The sequence below is a fragment of the Lampetra planeri genome, chromosome 48, assembly GCF_965212315.1.
Source record: "Lampetra planeri chromosome 48, kcLamPlan1.2.h2, whole genome shotgun sequence".
Taxonomy (NCBI): domain Eukaryota; kingdom Metazoa; phylum Chordata; class Hyperoartia; order Petromyzontiformes; family Petromyzontidae; genus Lampetra; species Lampetra planeri.
The window spans coordinates 2,014,162-2,039,267 of NC_136154.1; the positions used below are offsets into that span (position 1 = coordinate 2,014,162).

The following is a 25,106-nucleotide window of genomic DNA, read 5'->3' on the forward strand; positions in this document are numbered from 1 at the left end:
AAAGCGGATGTAGCGAGGTAGAGGCTCTCTTGCTCCGGAGTCAGGCCACGAGACGCTCTCCAGCCCAGCGACTCGGACGTCCGTGCGACGCATCGAGGTATGCAATTAGGACGGGATCAGCGGAACACCGTGGGCACCTAATCGTGAGTAAGTGGAAAGAGGGTATTGGGAAAGAGACTAGAGAGTCCAGAGCCGCCTAGAACATATCCCTCCGATAGATCGGGTACAGACCCAGGGACGATAACGTAGGCCTGCCACGCCGAGTGGTCTTACGAGTGAGTGAAAGCACGTGGTGCTGTGTGCAGGTGTGTGCGCTCATAGCGTGGGGGGGAGGGGTCGGTGCGTCCGCAGGTACCCGCTCCGTCTATCGCCGCGGGGACTCACGCGGTGTGAGGACAGCGTCGTCCGACCCCTGACCCTATTCAGAGCGTGTGCTTGGCGGAGAAACAACGCAGCGTTTACAGGTGAACGAGAGCGGGCGACGAGCTATGCTTCTCACGCGAGCTCGCGGAGGGGCGGACCAGGGAAGGGAGCCGTCGGGCGATGAGCCCAGCGACGGCAGCAGCTGGTCGCAGACCAGCGAGGGGTCGGCAAACGACGGAACCCTGCAGTAAGGAGGGACCGCGGGGGCGAGCGGCCCCAACAAATTCAACTGCGAGCACAACACGGCGAACGATATCACAACTTGTTCTGAGTCACCTCTAGGTCGGTTCAGCCTCCAATTAAGACCTGGCAAGGTGAGTGTGTGTTTGCCCTACGAAACCGGCGACCCGAGTTTGATTTCTGCTCATGCCCAACACCAGTGATGATTATCTCAATCGGTCCTGGGCCTCGACTCAGCCTCAAATGAGTATCTGGTGGGATGTGTAAACATAATTTGTTATAAATGTATTTTAAGGAATGTGAGTGTGATTTTGCGTGCCCCTATTGAGTGTGAGAGTGCATGTATGTAATTGTTTGAGTCTCTTATTTTGCCAGGAATCTGTATGTACATGTGTATCTCATTATTATTATTTAACCCTCCCTCTTCACTGTATCCATCTATTATTAGAGCTGCTCTTACACATTAATAATTGGTCCCTCCACATACAATATGAATGCGCGTGTCATTACTTTTGTACTGTATATTGCAGGTGCAGTCCCGTGTAGTGTAAAATTTTCTCCGGGTCCTCTGGGTTTCCCTCTACATTTACAAACATGCGTAGATTCTTTGGCTGCTATACGCTTCCAAACGACGAGTCACTTCGTTGAGCTATCATTTATGGCCAGGTTATTTCTTTAAAAAAGCTGGTTAAGAAAAAATGGTGATATTTGCAAAGTGCTGTGAGGGGCTGGCACCCTTCCTGACTTCCTGCCCTACCTTATCGGACTCTCACCTCTGTTTTCCATTCCTTTGTGTAAACAAATTATAATCACTTTTGGCGATCATCTGATAAAGACGTTTCACATAACCCAAATCTCACAGCTGCATGTATTGAGACCACCGTTACGTGACGTAACCGTGAGCAGCATGCGTGTTGTTGGAGAGGACCACTGACGCACTTATTGACGCACTGCGCTCCAAACCAACTCGCCTGCATTAAACTGCGAGCAGAACATGGCGAACGATGTCACAACTTCTTCTTGATCTGGTCTAGGTCGGCTCAGCCTCCAATTGATACCTGGTAAGGTGAGTAACCATCAGTCGGCATGGAAACCGACCACGCTACTCTCGCGTGAACTGTGTTGGCCTTAACAGGTGGCGAGATAGTAAACATCTCGCCACCTGTTAAGGTATACATGAGGTCGTGGGTTCGATCCCGACCTTGACGCCTGTATAATTGGAATTTGCATGTTCTCCCCGTGGTCGCGTGGATTTTTCTCCGGTTTTTCCCTCCACATTCAGAAACACGCGTTTAGTGCATTTGCCTGCTATAAATTTGCACGTGATAAACTACTTCAGCTATCATGTGTGACCAGGTCGCTTCTGAAAAAGAGCTATATCGCTCAGGGGGCCTTACCTGGTAAAATATTTTTCGAAATAAAAAATTGTTGCTCGCTAACAGCACTCACTACAAGTCATTGGGAAATTCGGTCTTTGTACACTGTGTGAGTACAGATGGTCAATATAGGAATGGATGTCATTACAATGGGAGTACTGCCTATGGTGATGATGTTGCTGATTCTGCATCATGTTCATGCTGGTGCGTATGATTATGATTGTGCATGCAGTGTGATAGTTCAATCACCATATCGTGTACTCAGTGTTAAGTGCCTTCATTTACACGTGCAGATCATATTGAAGAGTAATGGTATAAGCAGACTGCTATTGCAATCCAGAACTCGCTGGTTCTATTTCTCACCTTTCAGAAATGCCCCATCCATCGTCCACCCATCAGTGTATTAATAGGTACACTACAGTGAATCAGCGTGTCCACGTATGGTGGGTCCAATTTCGGGCATCTCACCCCTCATCCAATCCTTGTGGTCATCGTTGAAGTGAAGTAGACTACCCTTCAGAGGGGCTCTCCCTTCTAAAGTGGACGCCCTTCTGCCAGCAGTCTCGTCAGAAATGGAACGATGATATAATCTCGTATGCATGTGCTTGGTTAATTTGAATACATTGCAGGATTTTGAGAGACGGCAGTGGCTTAAAGGGGCCTTCATCCACGTGGATTGAATGTGGATAATGTTGTACACAGAATGTGGATTAGTAATGATGTAATACACATGTAACCTAATCAAATAATTATTCAGAATCAGAATATCTATTTGTAATGATTGTCCCACACGATCCCTGGGACAGAGTAATCAAGGAGGCTGGAGCAAACACTCGACACTCTTATTGGTTAGGGCACAGGGAGCAAGAGGATTGGCTGGAACATTAAAAAGGGAAAAGAGCTGGAGGGTTGGGAGAGCGTCAGATGGGATGGTTAGGCCAGGTGCGGGTAAGATGTGATGATTGGTAGAGACGGAGTGCGGTGAGGGACGGAGCCAGGAAGGGGTTAAAAGATGGAGCGGGAGGTGGAGTTTGGGGCATTGCAGGAAAAAGTGAGAACGAAGGTGTGGACCTGTGCTGTAAAATAAAGACCTTACCTTGTAGAGAAAGAAAATAACCAGTCTTTCAGTGGTCGAAGCAGTGGGATCGGCTAAGCGATGTCTTGCCTGGTTTGGAAACAACACTGCCCAACGGGACTATGAACGAGGTCAAATAGGGATCCGCAACTCTTTCACATGCCCCGAAACTGCATAGCCTGGAGATGGCCCGATAAATGGAGGCTGCGCCGGCTGGCCTGCTGGCCTGCACAACGACGGTGTGGAACCGGAGTTGCATTGCCAAATGTTGGCAGGAAAAACTCTCAACCCTGCAGATCCACAGGCGGCCGAGAGATGGGAACGATTGGAGGGCCACGTGTACCAACTGACGAACGCAGTCTTCACTTTACTGCAATAAGTTACAACGTTGCTCCAACGGGGTGCAGAAGAATCGCAGGCCCTTAAACCTACCCCAGCGGCAAAAGAGACCCGGCATGGCACAGAACCAGGGGAAGGTGCCACCTGCTGCGAGGCCACTGATGGCCTATTTTCCCACATTGGGCTCTCAACTGGCAGAGGCGGACCCCAGACATCCGTCGAGCAACAGCAGCAGGAGGCGGAGAACGGCGGAGACGGAAGAGAGCAGGCCGCCAGCCAGAGTGGGTCACCAGGCTCAAGAGAACCAGGTGACCCCGGGGGAGCCAGCCGAATAACGAAGCAACTGGGCCCAGTACGTGAGTTCGTAGTCGCTGGCAGGGACTGGAGCGCATTCCACGACAATTCGAGGCATCGTACAATATTTTGAGTTGGTCAAAGGAGGAAGCCCTCAAAGCGCTACCCACCGTACTCAACGATGACGTGTTACAAGTCTATGATGTCATCCCCAAGGAGAGGAAGATCACACTGGCGGCTGCATACCAGGAGATGGCCGAGATCTACAATACTCCCTCCAGTGCAAACTAAGTTTCAGAGCCGGCGATGGAGGGAGGGGAAGTAGCCATTGGCGTACCACAGCCCGCTGCTCACTCTAGCCCAAGCAGCCTTCCCGTGGCAGGATCGCCTGGTGCTGGATTCACTGGTGACAGAACGCCTGCTGTCACTAGTGTGAGAACTGGGGATCATCCTTCCAGTGGTAGAGGAGGATAGTCGTACCTCCTCGTTGCTGGCAAAATCTCTCTGAGTGCAAGAGTAGGTCCGATGGCCGCTGTGGGTCGTTTCGCACATCAGAGATCCTAGGCCTATTCGTTTTTTTTAGTTAATTTAAAAGTTAGTACGCCTACATTTTACCCCCCTTTTTGAAATAATTAATGGTCACGCCCAGCTACGCGGGCAAACGTCTTCTCCAAACAGTGTGGATGATGCTGGCCAGCCTATGACCAATGAAAAGAGCGCTGAAATCGCCGCTCATCAAGGCGCAAGAGCGGCTATTGTTGTTCCTTCTTTGTGTGGGACAAACAATTACAATAATAATTACTACTATTGCTATTGTTAAAGTCACGTAGGAAGAAATAAAATAAAATAAAACAAATCACGACGTTTCGATCGCAACACAAGCAATCCTCATCAGGTGGAGAGAGCTGCCGTGGAAAGGTTATATAGGTAAGAAATGGAGGAGGAGCAAGGGGGGAGAGAGAGAGGGGGGGGGTGTGGGGTAGGGGGAGAGGGGCCGCGTGAGCGCTAGGGGAAGAGGACGTGAGGCTGGGGGGGGAAGTGGGCGGGGCTAGAAGTGGGAAGCTGAGTGTGGACAGGGGGGAAACAGAAAAAAAGGTGCTAGTAGACCGGCGGGTACGATGGAAACAACCAACCAGTTAAGGCATTACCTGGTTAATAACATACTTCCAATGATTGTTCAATTTGTATCCATCTTCTCGGTTGAAGTTATGTCTATGTTTATATATCTGGATGGCTTCATGAACAAACCTTTGATAGTAGCCCGAAGGTTTGCAGAGTACCTTGGTCTCGGAAAAAAACAATATCAAGCAAGCCCAAAGCGTTATAACAATGGTTAGCTACGGCAGAGGTATTGGTTTTGCCGTGTTTCAGATCTGCCTTGTGTTCGCGGACACGGTCCGAGACATGTTTCATTTCCTCAATGTAACTGCTACCGCAGGTACAACTCAGTTTGTAGATTCCAGATATATAAACATAGACGTAACTTCAACCGAGAAGATGGATACAAATTAAACAATCATTGGAAGGATGCTATTAACCAGGTAATGCCTTAACTGGTTGTGGTTGTTTCCATCGTACCCGCCGGTCTACAAGCACCTTTTTTTCTGTATCCCCCCCCATGCCCACACTCAGCTTCCCACTTCTAGGCCCGCCCACTCCCCCCCCCCCCCCAGCCTCACGTCCTCTTCTCCTAGCGCTCACGCGCCCCCCACCCCACACGCCCCCTCTCTCTCTCTCCCCCCTTGCTCCTCCCCCTTTCTTACCTATATAACCTCTTGCCACCACAGCTATCTCCACCTGATGAGGATGGCTTGTGTTGCGATCGACACGTCGTGATTTGTTTTATTTTATTTTATTTCTACCTACGTGACTTTACCGAAAGAACCAAAGAGTATGGATTCCTGCAGTCACGAAAGCTTCAAATCAAGTTATAATCTTAAAATATAGTATTATCGCCCATTCTGCTGCCCTGAGCGAAACATGCCTATACTCAGGATGAGCGGTGAGAAACGTAGTCATGGTTTACGATTAAATGCATAATGCTATCCCTATTATGATTGCCAAAATTTTCCCATGATTGTTGATATAAGTGCTTTTCTTTAAAGTGCTGAATACCGTCAAAAGGAACCGTATGCGTGTACATTAGGTGTGGGAAGATGTATACCCCGGAAATGCTGGTGATGATAACAGCAGTTCAGCCCATGGAGCCACCATCAAAGGAACCGTGCAGGGACTACGCGTTCGGTCTGACCTATACGGAATGGAGTCAGCTGCAAGCCAATGACGCGAGCCTGCTACCATTGCATCACCAAGTAAATCCTAGAATGATCTGACTTTGTGTTGCATGACGGATTAATGCGGTGGAATGCGATCACTCAACGACGATGCCTGGAGGTACCCACATCCATGTGAGGCAGGTTTATGCGGGAGGTCTATGCAAATAAGTTGCTGCACCTTGGGTATCACAAAAGACTCTTGACCCTCAAACGGGATTATTATTGGCTGCGCATGTCTGCGGATGTAAATGACTTAGACGTGTGGTGCACAGAGTGCATTGGTCGAGAACCACCGGGGCACAGGTCACAGCCTCCCTTACAACCGATCGTTGTCTCCAGAGTCAATGAATTTCTCATAACGGGGAAATAAATTTCTCCTAGTAGGGGTAGAATACCTAACAAGGTGGCCGATGGCATGGCCGCTGCCAGACAAAATGGAAGAATCAATTACTGATGCGTTCCTTCATGGATACATGATGGACAAAGGCCCTGCAGAGCAGCTCCTCACTGATCAAGAACGACATTTTTTGTCTAAACTCATGAAATAAGTAAGTGAGGCATTGGGTACAAAGAAAATGCATACTTCCCCATACCACCCTCAAACGGATGGTTTGGTTGAACGGCTGAACAGGACCCTGACAGCGATGCTCGGCCACGTCGTTAATGAGACGAAAACCAAGTGAAATCTTTACATTCCTGGGGTCTTGGAAGCATATAGACTGGTGCCACATGCCTCCACGGGGTTTTCCCCCTTTTACCTCATGTACGGTAGGTAGCATGAACCTTCCATAGAGACACAGCTGGGTAACATTCCTAAAGGCGTGCCAGGTCAGCTGGTGTCCTTGTAGGTCACACTGGACCGACTACATGGGTCACGGACAGCGGCAATGGCAAACAAATTGAATGCCCAGGCCGCAAATGAATGACACAAATTGCCACTCAATCACACACTTACATGGTCAGTTGGTGATGAGGCATGGCTGCATTGTCCACAGGTCCCACTACATACCTCCCCAAAATTGCATCGACCATGGCAGAGCCCTGTTGAAATAATTGAAGTCAAGTGGCCGCAATGTATACGTGTGTAATCGGGACATCACCATTGGTACATTCACCCATCGCACCTAAATCCGTATTTCCATAATCACCTGAACATCTCATCCCCATGCCCTGTTTCGCCGCAGTCTGGGGTGTACGACAAGCTGCTATGGCCGACAGCAGCACCCACATCAAAAGTGCATGACCCTGTGCTTCCCATAGAGCTCAGTATGACCCAGGACCCCTCGGAGCGGGACCCTGCAGAGGATGCCGATCCGATGACAAGAACCCACGCAAAATGCATACGATGGTTCTGACAATAGACTGATCAGCGCGGCAGACCGTTGCACCCCTTGATCCCATAATCCTATTGTCGTTATTCCTAATTATGGGAGGTGCAATGTCTGCGCTGCTAAAATTGTTTATTGCCACACTGTCGACACAGTAATGTTGTATATCGTATCACCACGTTCTGGGTTGGAATTCCCCTCGGCTCGCCATGCTCTGTAGGTTGGTAATTCCTCCCTGAAGTTAGTCGGGATGGCTCTTTTTTCAAAGTGGGGTGGGGGGGGGGGGCGCGGCGGGGGGGTGATGCAATGACCGAAATTAACAAACACTCAGCCCAAACCAATGTGTAGCATAACGGTTATTCTAAAATAGGCCAAGGATTCCGATTAGCGGAAAGAGGCCTCCACAGTGATTGGTTGGGAAGCAGACTTTAAAGTGATTGGAGGAAAAGGGTTTGAACGAGCATTGGTGGGAAACAGAGTGGAACCCAGAGGCGTTGGTTGGCATCCATTACAGGAGAATGACAGGGATTGGCTCGGGGAAAAACAGTGAGGGAACATTCGAGAAAGGGGGCTCGACAGATATAAATGGGGAGAACACAAGGAGAGTGGACGTTCGAGGGAAGGCACGAACTTCAAGACCAAACACGAAGCTCTGACCTAGTATTGTTACTGTGCGCTAATAAAAGAGGCTCCGAGTCGTTCATCATTCGAGTCGCTTCATATATGTCTTGTCGTCTTTCATACAGTACAGTACTAAATGATTGCAAATACGACAATCCCACATTTCATGCATATCGTGTTATAAATGTTTTTTCACTACTTTGCAATCGGGGTGATCATTATTTTAATTGTAATAGCTATTAACCTTTCATTATATAGACTGTTGTTGTATAGCAATGCGTATGCTTAATTTTTTGTTATATGGTTAAGGGTTGACATAGGCAAGCCATCATTTTCATCTCTACAGGGTCATAAAATAGGTAGCACTTTGTACGAAGTTGTCCGTGGTTTTTAAAATTGTCCCTGCTCTGGGAATGTAGCATTTCCACTAGTGAAGATGACCGCCACACAATGCCCTTAGCAGCATAGATTCTAATTTTTGGTCAATCCACTGCTGAATAAGGGCCTCCCCATGCCCTGCTGGTTGTGGAGGTCGTTTCACCATACTTCACATCAAATGGTCAATGCGGATTGGTAAAGGCGGCCACCACATATACGCACAGTTAAAATTTATATAACCACAACGTGGCCCCGCAGCCCTATGACAACATTTTTTGGGCATGGTGGGCATCCATCCAGGCACTGTCCATGGTCACATCTGCTTGGCTTTCGAGGTCTGCCCAGATCGGGCACGTTCCAAGTCCGGGTGATTTGTTAATCGGCATTGAGGGTTACAGTGATGCTATTCTTAACAGTGGCGAGATGTTAACTATCTAGCCTTGTATACAGGAGGTTGTGGGTTCGATGCTGACTCTAAGACCTGTATATTTGGAGTTTGCATGTCATTCCCGTGATCGCGGGGATTTTTCTCCGGGCCCTCTGGGTTTTCCCTCCAAAATTAAGAAACATCTCCTTCGAGTATTTGGCTGCTATAAATTTCCACATGATAAGCTACTTCATTGCCCCCCTCACATTTATGGCCAGGTCGCTTCTGCAAAACAGCTATATGGCTCTCGTGGGCCTTAACTAGTAAAATAAAATAGTAGTTAAATAGTAAAACTATTTTTTATGGTAAAAAATAGGTACAAAAATATTTTTTCAATGCACACACTTTTATTTCCACTCTATAATAGAAAATACATGATTTTCAACCCAGAAATTAAAAAAATGTTACGTACTGAATGAAAGTGGGTGGCTTCCTTTCGATATGTTTAATTTTCTTTTTGAAAGCCAGCCATTTTTATTAAGCACATCAAATTTTATTAATTTCGGGGGTTACAATAATGTATTTTCTACTTTATCTCATCTTATGTGTATATTGCACTTTTATCCAAAGCGCTTTACAAGGGTTATGAGTAGTGCAATTACGGTAGCTCAAGGTGATATGGTGAAAAGGGATGGGGTATGGAGAGGGAGGTTAGTGGGTTACGGGAATTACGGGGGTACCTAGGGATCGAGAGAAGCATGGGCCATGGAGAAGAGCTGGGTCTTGAGGGTGGAGCAGAAACTACACAGGGAGGGTTCTTGCTTAATGTGGAGGGGAAGTTTGCCCTAGTGGAAGAGGGCAAGTAAGGAAAATGAGCAGAAGCGGGATTTTGCACATGGAGAGGATGGAACGGTTAAGAGTATGACAGATTGATAGCGGAGCGGGCGGGAGGGAACATAAAACAAGACGAGGGAAGCGAGGTAAAACCATTAATAAACCCAGCGCAGCCTCGAGTGGTCTTACGAGTGAGTGAAAGCACGTGGTGCTGTGTGCAGGTGTGTGCGCTCATAGCGTGGGGGGGAGGGGTCGGTGCGTCCGCAGGTACCCGCTCCGTCTATCGCCGCGGGGACTCACGCGGTGTGAGGACAGCGTCGTCCGACCCCTGACCCTATTCAGAGCGTGTGCTTGGCGGAGAAACAACGCAGCGTTTACAGGTGAACGAGAGCGGGCGACGAGCTATGCTTCTCACGCGAGCTCGCGGAGGGGCGGACCAGGGAAGGGAGCCGTCGGGCGATGAGCCCAGCGACGGCAGCAGCTGGTCGCAGACCAGCGAGGGGTCGGCAAACGACGGAACCCTGCAGTAAGGAGGGACCGCGGGGGCGAGCGGCCCCAACAAATTCAACTGCGAGCACAACACGGCGAACGATATCACAACTTGTTCTGAGTCACCTCTAGGTCGGTTCAGCCTCCAATTAAGACCTGGCAAGGTGAGTGTGTGTTTGCCCTACGAAACCGGCGACCCGAGTTTGATTTCTGCTCATGCCCAACACCAGTGATGATTATCTCAATCGGTCCTGGGCCTCGACTCAGCCTCAAATGAGTATCTGGTGGGATGTGTAAACATAATTTGTTATAAATGTATTTTAAGGAATGTGAGTGTGATTTTGCGTGCCCCTATTGAGTGTGAGAGTGCATGTATGTAATTGTTTGAGTCTCTTATTTTGCCAGGAATCTGTATGTACATGTGTATCTCATTATTATTATTTAACCCTCCCTCTTCACTGTATCCATCTATTATTAGAGCTGCTCTTACACATTAATAATTGGTCCCTCCACATACAATATGAATGCGCGTGTCATTACTTTTGTACTGTATATTGCAGGTGCAGTCCCGTGTAGTGTAAAATTTTCTCCGGGTCCTCTGGGTTTCCCTCTACATTTACAAACATGCGTAGATTCTTTGGCTGCTATACGCTTCCAAACGACGAGTCACTTCGTTGAGCTATCATTTATGGCCAGGTTATTTCTTTAAAAAAGCTGGTTAAGAAAAAATGGTGATATTTGCAAAGTGCTGTGAGGGGCTGGCACCCTTCCTGACTTCCTGCCCTACCTTATCGGACTCTCACCTCTGTTTTCCATTCCTTTGTGTAAACAAATTATAATCACTTTTGGCGATCATCTGATAAAGACGTTTCACATAACCCAAATCTCACAGCTGCATGTATTGAGACCACCGTTACGTGACGTAACCGTGAGCAGCATGCGTGTTGTTGGAGAGGACCACTGACGCACTTATTGACGCACTGCGCTCCAAACCAACTCGCCTGCATTAAACTGCGAGCAGAACATGGCGAACGATGTCACAACTTCTTCTTGATCTGGTCTAGGTCGGCTCAGCCTCCAATTGATACCTGGTAAGGTGAGTAACCATCAGTCGGCATGGAAACCGACCACGCTACTCTCGCGTGAACTGTGTTGGCCTTAACAGGTGGCGAGATAGTAAACATCTCGCCACCTGTTAAGGTATACATGAGGTCGTGGGTTCGATCCCGACCTTGACGCCTGTATAATTGGAATTTGCATGTTCTCCCCGTGGTCGCGTGGATTTTTCTCCGGTTTTTCCCTCCACATTCAGAAACACGCGTTTAGTGCATTTGCCTGCTATAAATTTGCACGTGATAAACTACTTCAGCTATCATGTGTGACCAGGTCGCTTCTGAAAAAGAGCTATATCGCTCAGGGGGCCTTACCTGGTAAAATATTTTTCGAAATAAAAAATTGTTGCTCGCTAACAGCACTCACTACAAGTCATTGGGAAATTCGGTCTTTGTACACTGTGTGAGTACAGATGGTCAATATAGGAATGGATGTCATTACAATGGGAGTACTGCCTATGGTGATGATGTTGCTGATTCTGCATCATGTTCATGCTGGTGCGTATGATTATGATTGTGCATGCAGTGTGATAGTTCAATCACCATATCGTGTACTCTGTTAAGTGCCTTCATTTACACGTGCAGATCATATTGAAGAGTAATGGTATAAGCAGACTGCTATTGCAATCCAGAACTCGCTGGTTCTATTTCTCACCTTTCAGAAATGCCCCATCCATCGTCCACCCATCAGTGTATTAATAGGTACACTACAGTGAATCAGCGTGTCACGTATGGTGGGTCCAATTTCGGGCATCTCACCCCTCATCCAATCCTTGTGGTCATCGTTGAAGTGAAGTAGACTACCCTTCAGAGGGGCTCTCCCTTCTAAAGTGGACGCCCTTCTGCCAGCAGTCTCGTCAGAAATGGAACGATGATATAATCTCGTATGCATGTGCTTGGTTAATTTGAATACATTGCAGGATTTTGAGAGACGGCAGTGGCTTAAAGGGGCCTTCATCCACGTGGATTGAATGTGGATAATGTTGTACACAGAATGTGGATTAGTAATGATGTAATACACATGTAACCTAATCAAATAATTATTCAGAATCAGAATATCTATTTGTAATGATTGTCCCACACGATCCCTGGGACAGAGTAATCAAGGAGGCTGGAGCAAACACTCGACACTCTTATTGGTTAGGGCACAGGGAGCAAGAGGATTGGCTGGAACATTAAAAAGGGAAAAGAGCTGGAGGGTTGGGAGAGCGTCAGATGGGATGGTTAGGCCAGGTGCGGGTAAGATGTGATGATTGGTAGAGACGGAGTGCGGTGAGGGACGGAGCCAGGAAGGGGTTAAAAGATGGAGCGGGAGGTGGAGTTTGGGGCATTGCAGGAAAAAGTGAGAACGAAGGTGTGGACCTGTGCTGTAAAATAAAGACCTTACCTTGTAGAGAAAGAAAATAACCAGTCTTTCAGTGGTCGAAGCAGTGGGATCGGCTAAGCGATGTCTTGCCTGGTTTGGAAACAACACTGCCCAACGGGACTATGAACGAGGTCAAATAGGGATCCGCAACTCTTTCACATGCCCCGAAACTGCATAGCCTGGAGATGGCCCGATAAATGGAGGCTGCGCCGGCTGGCCTGCTGGCCTGCACAACGACGGTGTGGAACCGGAGTTGCATTGCCAAATGTTGGCAGGAAAAACTCTCAACCCTGCAGATCCACAGGCGGCCGAGAGATGGGAACGATTGGAGGGCCACGTGTACCAACTGACGAACGCAGTCTTCACTTTACTGCAATAAGTTACAACGTTGCTCCAACGGGGTGCAGAAGAATCGCAGGCCCTTAAACCTACCCCAGCGGCAAAAGAGACCCGGCATGGCACAGAACCAGGGGAAGGTGCCACCTGCTGCGAGGCCACTGATGGCCTATTTTCCCACATTGGGCTCTCAACTGGCAGAGGCGGACCCCAGACATCCGTCGAGCAACAGCAGCAGGAGGCGGAGAACGGCGGAGACGGAAGAGAGCAGGCCGCCAGCCAGAGTGGGTCACCAGGCTCAAGAGAACCAGGTGACCCCGGGGGAGCCAGCCGAATAACGAAGCAACTGGGCCCAGTACGTGAGTTCGTAGTCGCTGGCAGGGACTGGAGCGCATTCCACGACAATTCGAGGCATCGTACAATATTTTGAGTTGGTCAAAGGAGGAAGCCCTCAAAGCGCTACCCACCGTACTCAACGATGACGTGTTACAAGTCTATGATGTCATCCCCAAGGAGAGGAAGATCACACTGGCGGCTGCATACCAGGAGATGGCCGAGATCTACAATACTCCCTCCAGTGCAAACTAAGTTTCAGAGCCGGCGATGGAGGGAGGGGAAGTAGCCATTGGCGTACCACAGCCCGCTGCTCACTCTAGCCCAAGCAGCCTTCCCGTGGCAGGATCGCCTGGTGCTGGATTCACTGGTGACAGAACGCCTGCTGTCACTAGTGTGAGAACTGGGGATCATCCTTCCAGTGGTAGAGGAGGATAGTCGTACCTCCTCGTTGCTGGCAAAATCTCTCTGAGTGCAAGAGTAGGTCCGATGGCCGCTGTGGGTCGTTTCGCACATCAGAGATCCTAGGCCTATTCGTTTTTTTTAGTTAATTTAAAAGTTAGTACGCCTACATTTTACCCCCCTTTTTGAAATAATTAATGGTCACGCCCAGCTACGCGGGCAAACGTCTTCTCCAAACAGTGTGGCTGATGCTGGCCAGCCTATGACCAATGAAAAGAGCGCTGAAATCGCCGCTCATCAAGGCGCAAGAGCGGCTATTGTTGTTCCTTCTTTGTGTGGGACAAACAATTACAATAATAATTACTACTATTGCTATTGTTAAAGTCACGTAGGAAGAAATAAAATAAAATAAAACAAATCACGACGTTTCGATCGCAACACAAGCAATCCTCATCAGGTGGAGAGAGCTGCCGTGGAAAGGTTATATAGGTAAGAAATGGAGGAGGAGCAAGGGGGGAGAGAGAGAGGGGGGGGTGTGGGGTAGGGGGAGGGGCCGCGTGAGCGCTAGGGGAAGAGGACGTGAGGCTGGGGGGGGAAGTGGGCGGGGCTAGAAGTGGGAAGCTGAGTGTGGACAGGGGGGAAACAGAAAAAAAGGTGCTAGTAGACCGGCGGGTACGATGGAAACAACCAACCAGTTAAGGCATTACCTGGTTAATAACATACTTCCAATGATTGTTCAATTTGTATCCATCTTCTCGGTTGAAGTTATGTCTATGTTTATATATCTGGATGGCTTCATGAACAAACCTTTGATAGTAGCCCGAAGGTTTGCAGAGTACCTTGGTCTCGGAAAAAAACAATATCAAGCAAGCCCAAAGCGTTATAACAATGGTTAGCTACGGCAGAGGTATTGGTTTTGCCGTGTTTCAGATCTGCCTTGTGTTCGCGGACACGGTCCGAGACATGTTTCATTTCCTCAATGTAACTGCTACCGCAGGTACAACTCAGTTTGTAGATTCCAGATATATAAACATAGACGTAACTTCAACCGAGAAGATGGATACAAATTAAACAATCATTGGAAGGATGCTATTAACCAGGTAATGCCTTAACTGGTTGTGGTTGTTTCCATCGTACCCGCCGGTCTACAAGCACCTTTTTTTCTGTATCCCCCCCCATGCCCACACTCAGCTTCCCACTTCTAGGCCCGCCCACTCCCCCCCCCCCCCCAGCCTCACGTCCTCTTCTCCTAGCGCTCACGCGCCCCCCACCCCACACGCCCCCTCTCTCTCTCTCCCCCCTTGCTCCTCCCCCTTTCTTACCTATATAACCTCTTGCCACCACAGCTATCTCCACCTGATGAGGATGGCTTGTGTTGCGATCGACACGTCGTGATTTGTTTTATTTTATTTTATTTCTACCTACGTGACTTTACCGAAAGAACCAAAGAGTATGGATTCCTGCAGTCACGAAAGCTTCAAATCAAGTTATAATCTTAAAATATAGTATTATCGCCCATTCTGCTGCCCTGAGCGAAACATGCCTATACTCAGGATGAGCGGTGAGAAACGTAGTCATGGTTTACGATTAAATGCATAATGCTATCCCTATTATGATTGCCAAAATTTTCCCATGATTGTTGATATAAGTGCTTTTCTTTAAAGTGCTGAATACCGTCAAAAGGAACCGTATGCGTGTACATTAGGTGTGGGCAGATGTATACCCCGGAAATGCTGGTGATGATAACAGCAGTTCAGCCCATGGAGCCACCATCAAAGGAACCGTGCAGGGACTACGCGTTCGGTCTGACCTATACGGAATGGAGTCAGCTGCAAGCCAATGACGCGAGCCTGCTACCATTGCATCACCAAGTAAATCCTAGAATGATCTGACTTTGTGTTGCATGACGGATTAATGCGGTGGAATGCGATCACTCAACGACGATGCCTGGAGGTACCCACATCCATGTGAGGCAGGTTTATGCGGGAGGTCTATGCAAATAAGTTGCTGCACCTTGGGTATCACAAAAGACTCTTGACCCTCAAACGGGATTATTATTGGCTGCGCATGTCTGCGGATGTAAATGACTTTGACGTGTGGTGCACAGAGTGCATTGGTCGAGAACCACCGGGGCACAGGTCACAGCCTCCCTTACAACCGATCGTTGTCTCCAGAGTCAATGAATTTCTCATAACGGGAAAATAAATTTCTCCTAGTAGGGGTAGAATACCTAACAAGGTGGCCGATGGCATGGCCGCTGCCAGACAAAATGGAAGAATCAATTACTGATGCGTTCCTTCATGGATACATGATGGACAAAGGCCCTGCAGAGCAGCTCCTCACTGATCAAGAACGACATTTTTTGTCTAAACTCATGAAATAAGTAAGTGAGGCATTGGGTACAAAGAAAATGCATACTTCCCCATACCACCCTCAAACGGATGGTTTGGTTGAACGGCTGAACAGGACCCTGACAGCGATGCTCGGCCACGTCGTTAATGAGACGAAAACCAAGTGAAATCTTTACATTCCTGGGGTCTTGGAAGCATATAGACTGGTGCCACATGCCTCCACGGGGTTTTCCCCCTTTTACCTCATGTACGGTAGGTAGCATGAACCTTCCATAGAGACACAGCTGGGTAACATTCCTAAAGGCGTGCCAGGTCAGCTGGTGTCCTTGTAGGTCACACTGGACCGACTACATGGGTCACGGACAGCGGCAATGGCAAACAAATTGAATGCCCAGGCCGCAAATGAATGACACAAATTGCCACTCAATCACACACTTACATGGTCAGTTGGTGATGAGGCATGGCTGCATTGTCCACAGGTCCCACTACATACCTCCCCAAAATTGCATCGACCATGGCAGAGCCCTGTTGAAATAATTGAAGTCAAGTGGCCGCAATGTATACGTGTGTAATCGGGACATCACCATTGGTACATTCACCCATCGCACCTAAATCCGTATTTCCATAATCACCTGAACATCTCATCCCCATGCCCTGTTTCGCCGCAGTCTGGGGTGTACGACAAGCTGCTATGGCCGACAGCAGCACCCACATCAAAAGTGCATGACCCTGTGCTTCCCATAGAGCTCAGTATGACCCAGGACCCCTCGGAGCGGGACCCTGCAGAGGATGCCGATCCGATGACAAGAACCCACGCAAAATGCATACGATGGTTCTGACAATAGACTGATCAGCGCGGCAGACCGTTGCACCCCTTGATCCCATAATCCTATTGTCGTTATTCCTAATTATGGGAGGTGCAATGTCTGCGCTGCTAAAATTGTTTATTGCCACACTGTCGACACAGTAATGTTGTATATCGTATCACCACGTTCTGGGTTGGAATTCCCCTCGGCTCGCCATGCTCTGTAGGTTGGTAATTCCTCCCTGAAGTTAGTCGGGATGGCTCTTTTTTCAAAGTGGGGTGGGGGGGGGGGGCGCGGCGGGGGGGTGATGCAATGACCGAAATTAACAAACACTCAGCCCAAACCAATGTGTAGCATAACGGTTATTCTAAAATAGGCCAAGGATTCCGATTAGCGGAAAGAGGCCTCCACAGTGATTGGTTGGGAAGCAGACTTTAAAGTGATTGGAGGAAAAGGGTTTGAACGAGCATTGGTGGGAAACAGAGTGGAACCCAGAGGCGTTGGTTGGCATCCATTACAGGAGAATGACAGGGATTGGCTCGGGGAAAAACAGTGAGGGAACATTCGAGAAAGGGGGCTCGACAGATATAAATGGGGAGAACACAAGGAGAGTGGACGTTCGAGGGAAGGCACGAACTTCAAGACCAAACACGAAGCTCTGACCTAGTATTGTTACTGTGCGCTAATAAAAGAGGCTCCGAGTCGTTCATCATTCGAGTCGCTTCATATATGTCTTGTCGTCTTTCATACAGTACAGTACTAAATGATTGCAAATACGACAATCCCACATTTCATGCATATCGTGTTATAAATGTTTTTTCACTACTTTGCAATCGGGGTGATCATTATTTTAATTGTAATAGCTATTAACCTTTCATTATATAGACTGTTGTTGTATAGCAATGCGTATGCTTAATTTTTTGTTATATGGTTAAGGGTTGACATAGGCAAGCCATCATTTTCATCTCTACAGGGTCATAAAATAGGTAGCACTTTGTACGAAGTTGTCCGTGGTTTTTAAAATTGTCCCTGCTCTGGGAATGTAGCATTTCCACTAGTGAAGATGACCGCCACACAATGCCCTTAGCAGCATAGATTCTAATTTTTGGTCAATCCACTGCTGAATAAGGGCCTCCCCATGCCCTGCTGGTTGTGGAGGTCGTTTCACCATACTTCACATCAAATGGTCAATGCGGATTGGTAAAGGCGGCCACCACATATACGCACAGTTAAAATTTATATAACCACAACGTGGCCCCGCAGCCCTATGACAACATTTTTTGGGCATGGTGGGCATCCATCCAGGCACTGTCCATGGTCACATCTGCTTGGCTTTCGAGGTCTGCCCAGATCGGGCACGTTCCAAGTCCGGGTGATTTGTTAATCGGCATTGAGGGTTACAGTGATGCTATTCTTAACAGTGGCGAGATGTTAACTATCTAGCCTTGTATACAGGAGGTTGTGGGTTCGATGCTGACTCTAAGACCTGTATATTTGGAGTTTGCATGTCATTCCCGTGATCGCGGGGATTTTTCTCCGGGCCCTCTGGGTTTTCCCTCCAAAATTAAGAAACATCTCCTTCGAGTATTTGGCTGCTATAAATTTCCACATGATAAGCTACTTCATTGCCCCCCTCACATTTATGGCCAGGTCGCTTCTGCAAAACAGCTATATGGCTCTCGTGGGCCTTAACTAGTAAAATAAAATAGTAGTTAAATAGTAAAACTATTTTTTATGGTAAAAAATAGGTACAAAAATATTTTTTCAATGCACACACTTTTATTTCCACTCTATAATAGAAAATACATGATTTTCAACCCAGAAATTAAAAAAATGTTACGTACTGAATGAAAGTGGGTGGCTTCCTTTCGATATGTTTAATTTTCTTTTTGAAAGCCAGCCATTTTTATTAAGCACATCAAATTTTATTAATTTCGGGGGTTACAATAATGTATTTTCTACTTTATCTCATCTTATGTGTATATTGCACTTTTATCCAAAGCGCTTTACAAGGGTTATGAGTAGTGCAATTACGGTAGCTCAAGGTGATATGGTGAAAAGGGATGGGGTATGGAGAGGGAGGTTAGTGGGTTACGGGAATTACGGGGGTACCTAGGGATCGAGAGAAGCATGGGCCATGGAGAAGAGCTGGGTCTTGAGGGTGGAGCAGAAACTACACAGGGAGGGTTCTTGCTTAATGTGGAGGGGAAGTTTGCCCTAGTGGAAGAGGGCAAGTAAGGAAAATGAGCAGAAGCGGGATTTTGCACATGGAGAGGATGGAACGGTTAAGAGTATGACAGATTGATAGCGGAGCGGGCGGGAGGGAACATAAAACAAGACGAGGGAAGCGAGGTAAGGTGGGGAAGGATATTAAGGGTAGAGAAGAGTAGGTGGGGATGAGAGGAAAGGGAAAAATTAGAGTGTGGAAGTAATTCTGTTTGGCTACTTCCAGTGAAGATAGTATTGGCCGTAGTAGGGAGAGATAATTAGAGAGGGAAGAAGGGGAGGGATAAGCCCTCCACTTATGCTCTAATCTGTGCAGAGAGCGACGGCTTGATAGGATGTAGGGGGTTAGCCAGGGCTGGGGGGGTTTGCAGAATGGGAACGAGGGCACAGGGGAGCAAGGAGGTTAAGTGATGTGTTGATGGTAGAATGCAAGATGGCAGAGGCAGCGTCTGGGTGGAGGGAGGACAAAGAGGGCAAGGAAGGGAGAGAGGAGGGGATCCGGGAGATTATGGATGAGGAGTCTAGTAAGCAGAGATTACACGAAAGAAAGTGGTGCTCTGCAAACCTTCTGGCTACCATCAAAGGTTTGTACACGAAGCCATCCAGATATACAAACACAGACATAACTTCAACCGTGATGATGGGTACAAACTGAGTAATCATTGGAAACATGTTATTAACCATGTAAAAAAAATTAACTACACATATTTGTACCATCTTATTTGACAGGTACTATTCTACTTTACCGAGTGTTGACATCACCAGCGTTTAACAGTACTGCTATTTTGTATTTTGGATTTGTCAGCTAACACCGGCCGTAACCCCGGGCTGAGGTGCACTAATTGTTCCCTTCTAGCCCCCCCACCCCACCGTCCAGTGGGATTTGGCAGCCAACATCGGCCGCAACCCCAAGTTGAGGTGCACCAAGTGTTCCCTTTTAGCCCCCCCCCACCGTTCCATTCCCTGACTACCACATTCAGATAAGCCCCTTCCCCCCTCCCCCTGAACTTGTATTTAAGAGCTTGTCTCTTGGATTTTTCCTCACTTGATACAGTAAATTTAGCTGTGACGGTCCCACCTGATGACGGAGACTTGTGCTGCCTCCGAAACGTCGTGATTTATTATTTTATTTCTATTTTTATTATTATTTATTCTTTATTTTTACCTACGTGACTTTACCGAAAAAACCTAAGAGTATGAATCTAAGATAACTGTTTCCCCCGCAGTGAACAAAAAGTTGCATCGTGTGACTCAGATGGAAGGGCAAGATCTGAAGCTGAGCTGTACCTTCACAGTGGCACGTGTGTTTACTTCACTACGTTGGGAATACAAAACTTTGGATGAGCTTAAAGAAAGAGAAACCGTAAGTGTGTAACAGTCTCTTTCAACCACTCATTATTAAGTGGCTCAGTCGTGTTGTACGAGTCCAGAAAAGAGATTAAAATTGCTCAACGCATTTACTCCGACTGGAAACAAAGGGAAACGCCTAGTGTAAATATATAACGCACCAAACGCAATAATTAAATTATTGCTGTGATTATACATTTAATTCATATCGTGCATCTGTTATCCATACAGATTTTATTCTGCTCTGAGAAACAAAATCCTCCTTGCCCCGAGTCTCCGTTGTTTCCCCGAGTGGAGTTTTCTGGAGACCTGAAGAATGGGGACGGCTCCATCACCATCAAGAAAGCCACCGACGATGACAGTGGTGTCTATAGCTGTGACAGCTTCGACTGGAATACAACACATCAAACCGTCGTGGAGATCTTGAGCACCACAAGTACCGCAAGTACATTTGTAGAGAAACAGTAAAAGCCTAGAGAAGTAACTGCTGTCATTGCACCACACGTACACTTGCGCCACTTGTACAGTTAAAATTTGATCAGTAATTGTTTTTTGGTTAGGCCACGTGGTGCCTAAGTATCAGCCATGATGACGTCACCAATTGCGGCAGCATGGACCATTCTCATTTGCTTTGTAATTCGGGCCTGGATACTTTTCATATGTTACTTAATTGAAACAATTTTCCTCCACTATTCGAACCATTAACTAAAATTGCAGTTTGTTGTATGGTATTGCTGTTGCATAGTTATCTAATCATACTGCTTGTCTCGTTGGATGTGTATATTAGATTTGTTGGTTTAGTTGAAATGTAATTGAGTGTAGTTTATAGTGCAGTGTAAATATTAACTTGTTATTTATGTGATGTCAAGCAGCACTTAGTTTATAACGGTCCTCATTATTGAAGTTGTTTAGATCTATCTCCATTTCAATTGCTTCTCTGATCACCATTTGGCAGTCATAACTGGGTTAGCATGGGCAGCCCACTTCATTTAGGTGTGCCATGCTTATCCCTCCTGACACCACGTGTATTGGCTATGATGTTATTTATTAAGGACCACCGTCTCATATTCACGTGGCATTGCAGCTCTTGAATTATGATTATTTTTTACCTAAAGTGTAACTTCTTGTTATATTGGGTTATCGACCCTCTGGCCCAGGGGAAACTGGTTGGAGTTATCAAGGCCACCGGTCTTGATGGACAGGCGGTAGAGAAGAGAGGGGTGGAAAGCCTCTGAGTCATATGGCCCAATGGGTGTGAAGATAACGGGTGATGTCATGGGGTGGGGCTAGGGTAAAAGGTACTCTTAAACAATTTGTATTTTATTTCACCAGGTCAAGCCCACTAAGCTCTGTAGCTCTTTTCAGAAGCAACCTAGCCACAAGCCCACAAATAATAGCCCAGTGAAGTGGCTTATCACCATGTGGAAATTTATAGCAGCAGCCAAATACTCTAAACCAGTGGCGGCTCCTGCAAAATCTCTCAGGGGGGGCAAATGTCTGGATGATTTATAAGGATAATGTCCACCCATGCAAAGGATAAATTAACAGCTTAAGCATGTAAAGGCAACTTCACTTCTTTAATATTAATGAAAAATAAAGTGACTCTTACAATACATCTTGTCTGTTTCTATACTCACTATTAATACAATCCACTCAAGTGTCTTTTATTAAAGATTCCACTAGGTGGCGACAAATAATATTGTTGGATGAAACGTGCTTACGTATGATGACGTAAGCACGTTAGTGCGAGCCCTCCCGGAAGCCATAGAGAATGCATTGCAGCGCCCCCCGTTCGAAAAAAAACATCTTTGAATGTAAGTCTATGGGACCACTCTGGGCGATTCTCAGCCGGAGTGAAATCGCCCAAAAAGAGGCAGTACTCCACAGAACGTGACATGACGCTGATTGGACTATATCCAAAGGCACAGTAACGGCTAGCATAGCTCTGTGGTTGAATGACATTGGTGGTGCGTCGCCCAATCGCCCTAATGAAGAAACCGCCCCTGCTCTAAACGTGTGACGGAAAAAATCCACGCGACCACGGGGAGAGAGAACATGCAAACTGCAAATATACAGCAGGTATCATGGCTGAGTGGCCATGTGGATGGAGGAGATAGTCGGCCCTAGTGATAGTTATTGTGGAGTTACATATTCAGTGTTACGCATCAAGGTAATAATTAACTGTAATATTCTTGATTAAAAATAATAGGTTTCACTCTTTCTGGCAATAAAACATGAGTTGTGTTAAGATGTTCAAACACCACGTAGATATCTTTTGCAAGGCATCAAGTCTGCATTAACCACACATACTTGTGGCAAAACATACGTGAACACAAACATGATCTGATAATGTATGCATTGTTTGAAACTGATTGGCCTACACCAGAGACAGCCTTCTTTATCGCCTTGTCTCACCACGAGTGTTGGACCAGAGAACGCCAAAAGACGAAAAGTACAAAGACAATGCAAGTATCAGAACACGTATATCTCAGGTCCAGCAGTTATATCTACGGGACTTTTTTTCAAGTATCAAATGTTATTGTGGTTATAGAAGTATTTGAGTTGTCCCCGATTGTTACGAGGGGCATTACATGGGCATGCGATTGTATATAACACAGGAGATAACAGCACATGCGCACCATAACGCTCTAACCACCGATCTTGACTCTCTTCCTTCTCTGCAGACTCACCCATCTCCTCGTCCTCAGTCACTCCAAGTTCCCCCTCTTCCTCCAAGCCGCCGTGTTGCCTGTGGCTCTCGCTGGCCGTGCTGACGATGGGCGTGGTGTCTGTGCTGCTTGGGGGCGTATGCCTCTTGCGATGGCGATGGGAAACAGGAGAACTCGCAGGGGACTGCGGGGAGAAAACGATGTAGTCCAATTAGAACTCGTGGTCGTGGCTAGTCCAACAGGGTACGAATACGGCAATCGATATTTTCTATCAATATAGAATTTGCCTGTCGATAATAATTTGCATTTGCAGGGCACTCGCTTAAATGCTGCAGCTACTCGAAGTACCCAACGTCATATCTCAACCACTCCAATGCAGTATCGGGAGACGTCTAGTAGCAGATGTCTTTATTACACAAATTCTATACAACCCAATTGAACATCCTTATCCTAAAACGCTATCGGCTTCCCAGAAAGTGGAATTGATTGCATTAAACCCCGGGGAATTATGGGTTATGTTGACTTCTGGGTGATATTTTTTAACTTGCAATGTTCTGATTCCTTCAAGTGCAAACCAATGCTCTACCCATTCAGACAAATTTAACACATAATGCATGCCATATAAAGCAACTAAATACGACTGCTTCAATCCAATTGTAACTCTCACAAGACTTCCTAATCTCATCATGCCCCTTCCCTGCTCCCCCTTAATGTACAGTATACTATTGTTTGTGGGGAATTATTTTAAGAGCTGTTCAAGAATGATGCATAGTCAATTTGCACAGTGACATTCTTACTTTATATCTATATTTCATGAAGTCAAAGCATAGTGGATGTTATTTTAGATGTGTATACAGATGTTTAGAGGTCGTATGTCATTGTTCATTCTCATTATTAAAGCCACGGTAATAAAATATAGAGCTTCGCACCACTGTGTATCTTGATCTTCTTCTTATTTGGCAAATCCCTCACGGTGGTGGATGATTGTATCCCATCAATGGGAAGGGTGGCCCTGGGCTGTTGATTGGATGGGTAGCCCTGAGTTGTTGATTGGATGGGCGGCCCCGGGCTGTTGATTGGATGGGTGGCCCTGAGTTGTTGATTGGATGGGTGGCCCTGGGCTGTTGATTGGATGGGTGGCTCTGTGCTGTTCACTGACTGCGACAATGCGTCTTATTTTGCTACTCCCTGCCGCTTTGCCTCTTATTGTTATTATTGGATTTCGATGTGCAATTGACACAGATGCATGTCACTTGCAAGTGCGATTTAAATTATCATTCAGAATTCACATTTTAGCATCGAGTTGTGATGGGAGGGCAACCAATTGCATTTGTGAAGCGACGCAACCGCATGTGTTTGTGGCGTTCACAGAGTACACGAGAAAGGCCCTCACGAGTGTATCACTCGCCACGACCGTTAATCAAACCCATGTTGGCTCGGGCTCATAGCCCAGCACAACCGGCATTGCACTACTGCTCCATGCACCAGAATTATGCTCTTACATTAATCATAAGCTGGGATGTGGAGTCCAGTCCATTGTCTCCAATGGAAGAGGAACTAACGGTGCCTGTTACTGGGCTGCTGATGGCATTGCCACAGTGTCAACAGCAGAGGGTGGTAGCTGATCATTATACTGGTAGGAACGAAGTGAACCAGCCTACAATAGATTATATCGTCCGTCTGCCCGTCCGTCCGATTAGGTGTAGCAACATCGCCCCCTACTGCAAACACTTGGCAGGACCCTACAAAAGGCCTAGTTCTAGGCTTTAGGCCTAGCTGTAGGCTTTAGGCCGCTGTGAGTTAATTTTTAATTTAAATGTTTTAATTAAAAGCTATCTCAGGGAATTAATTTTAAATTTAAATGTTTTAATTAAAAGCTATCTCAGGGAATTATAAGGGAATGTTACACTTGTTATGCCAGGAAAGCGTCACTGAGTCTAAAGGTTTTTGTAGGGTCCTGCCAAGTGTTTGCAGTAGGGGGCGATGTTGCTACACCTAATCGGACATCGGACGGACGATATAATCTATTGTAGGCTGGTTCACTTCGTTCCTACCAGTAAAACCTTTACACTCAGTGAGGCTTTCCTGGCTAAACAGGTGTAATAATACATTATGTTTATATTCTTTGGTTATTCGTTCCTACCAGCCCACCCCGCAGGGACCTGTTATTCCTGTGCA

General features: G+C 46.9%; 1 long non-coding RNA gene across 8 annotated transcripts; it reads left to right on the forward strand.

The window, feature by feature from the left end:
• Positions 1–268: 268 nt before the first annotated feature.
• Positions 269–23,856, forward strand: LOC144733834 (uncharacterized). 8 transcript variants are annotated; one of them, XR_013588418.1, is made up of 7 exons: positions 269–1,669; positions 2,099–2,183; positions 5,834–11,076; positions 11,506–11,590; positions 20,139–20,275; positions 20,491–20,704; positions 22,944–23,856. It is a non-coding gene; the product is annotated as an uncharacterized LOC144733834 (long non-coding RNA). The 8 variants fall into 8 exon arrangements; XR_013588420.1 differs by having other exon boundaries at positions 269–737; XR_013588416.1 differs by having other exon boundaries at positions 269–2,183.
• The last annotated feature ends 1,250 nt before the right edge of the window (positions 23,857–25,106 follow it).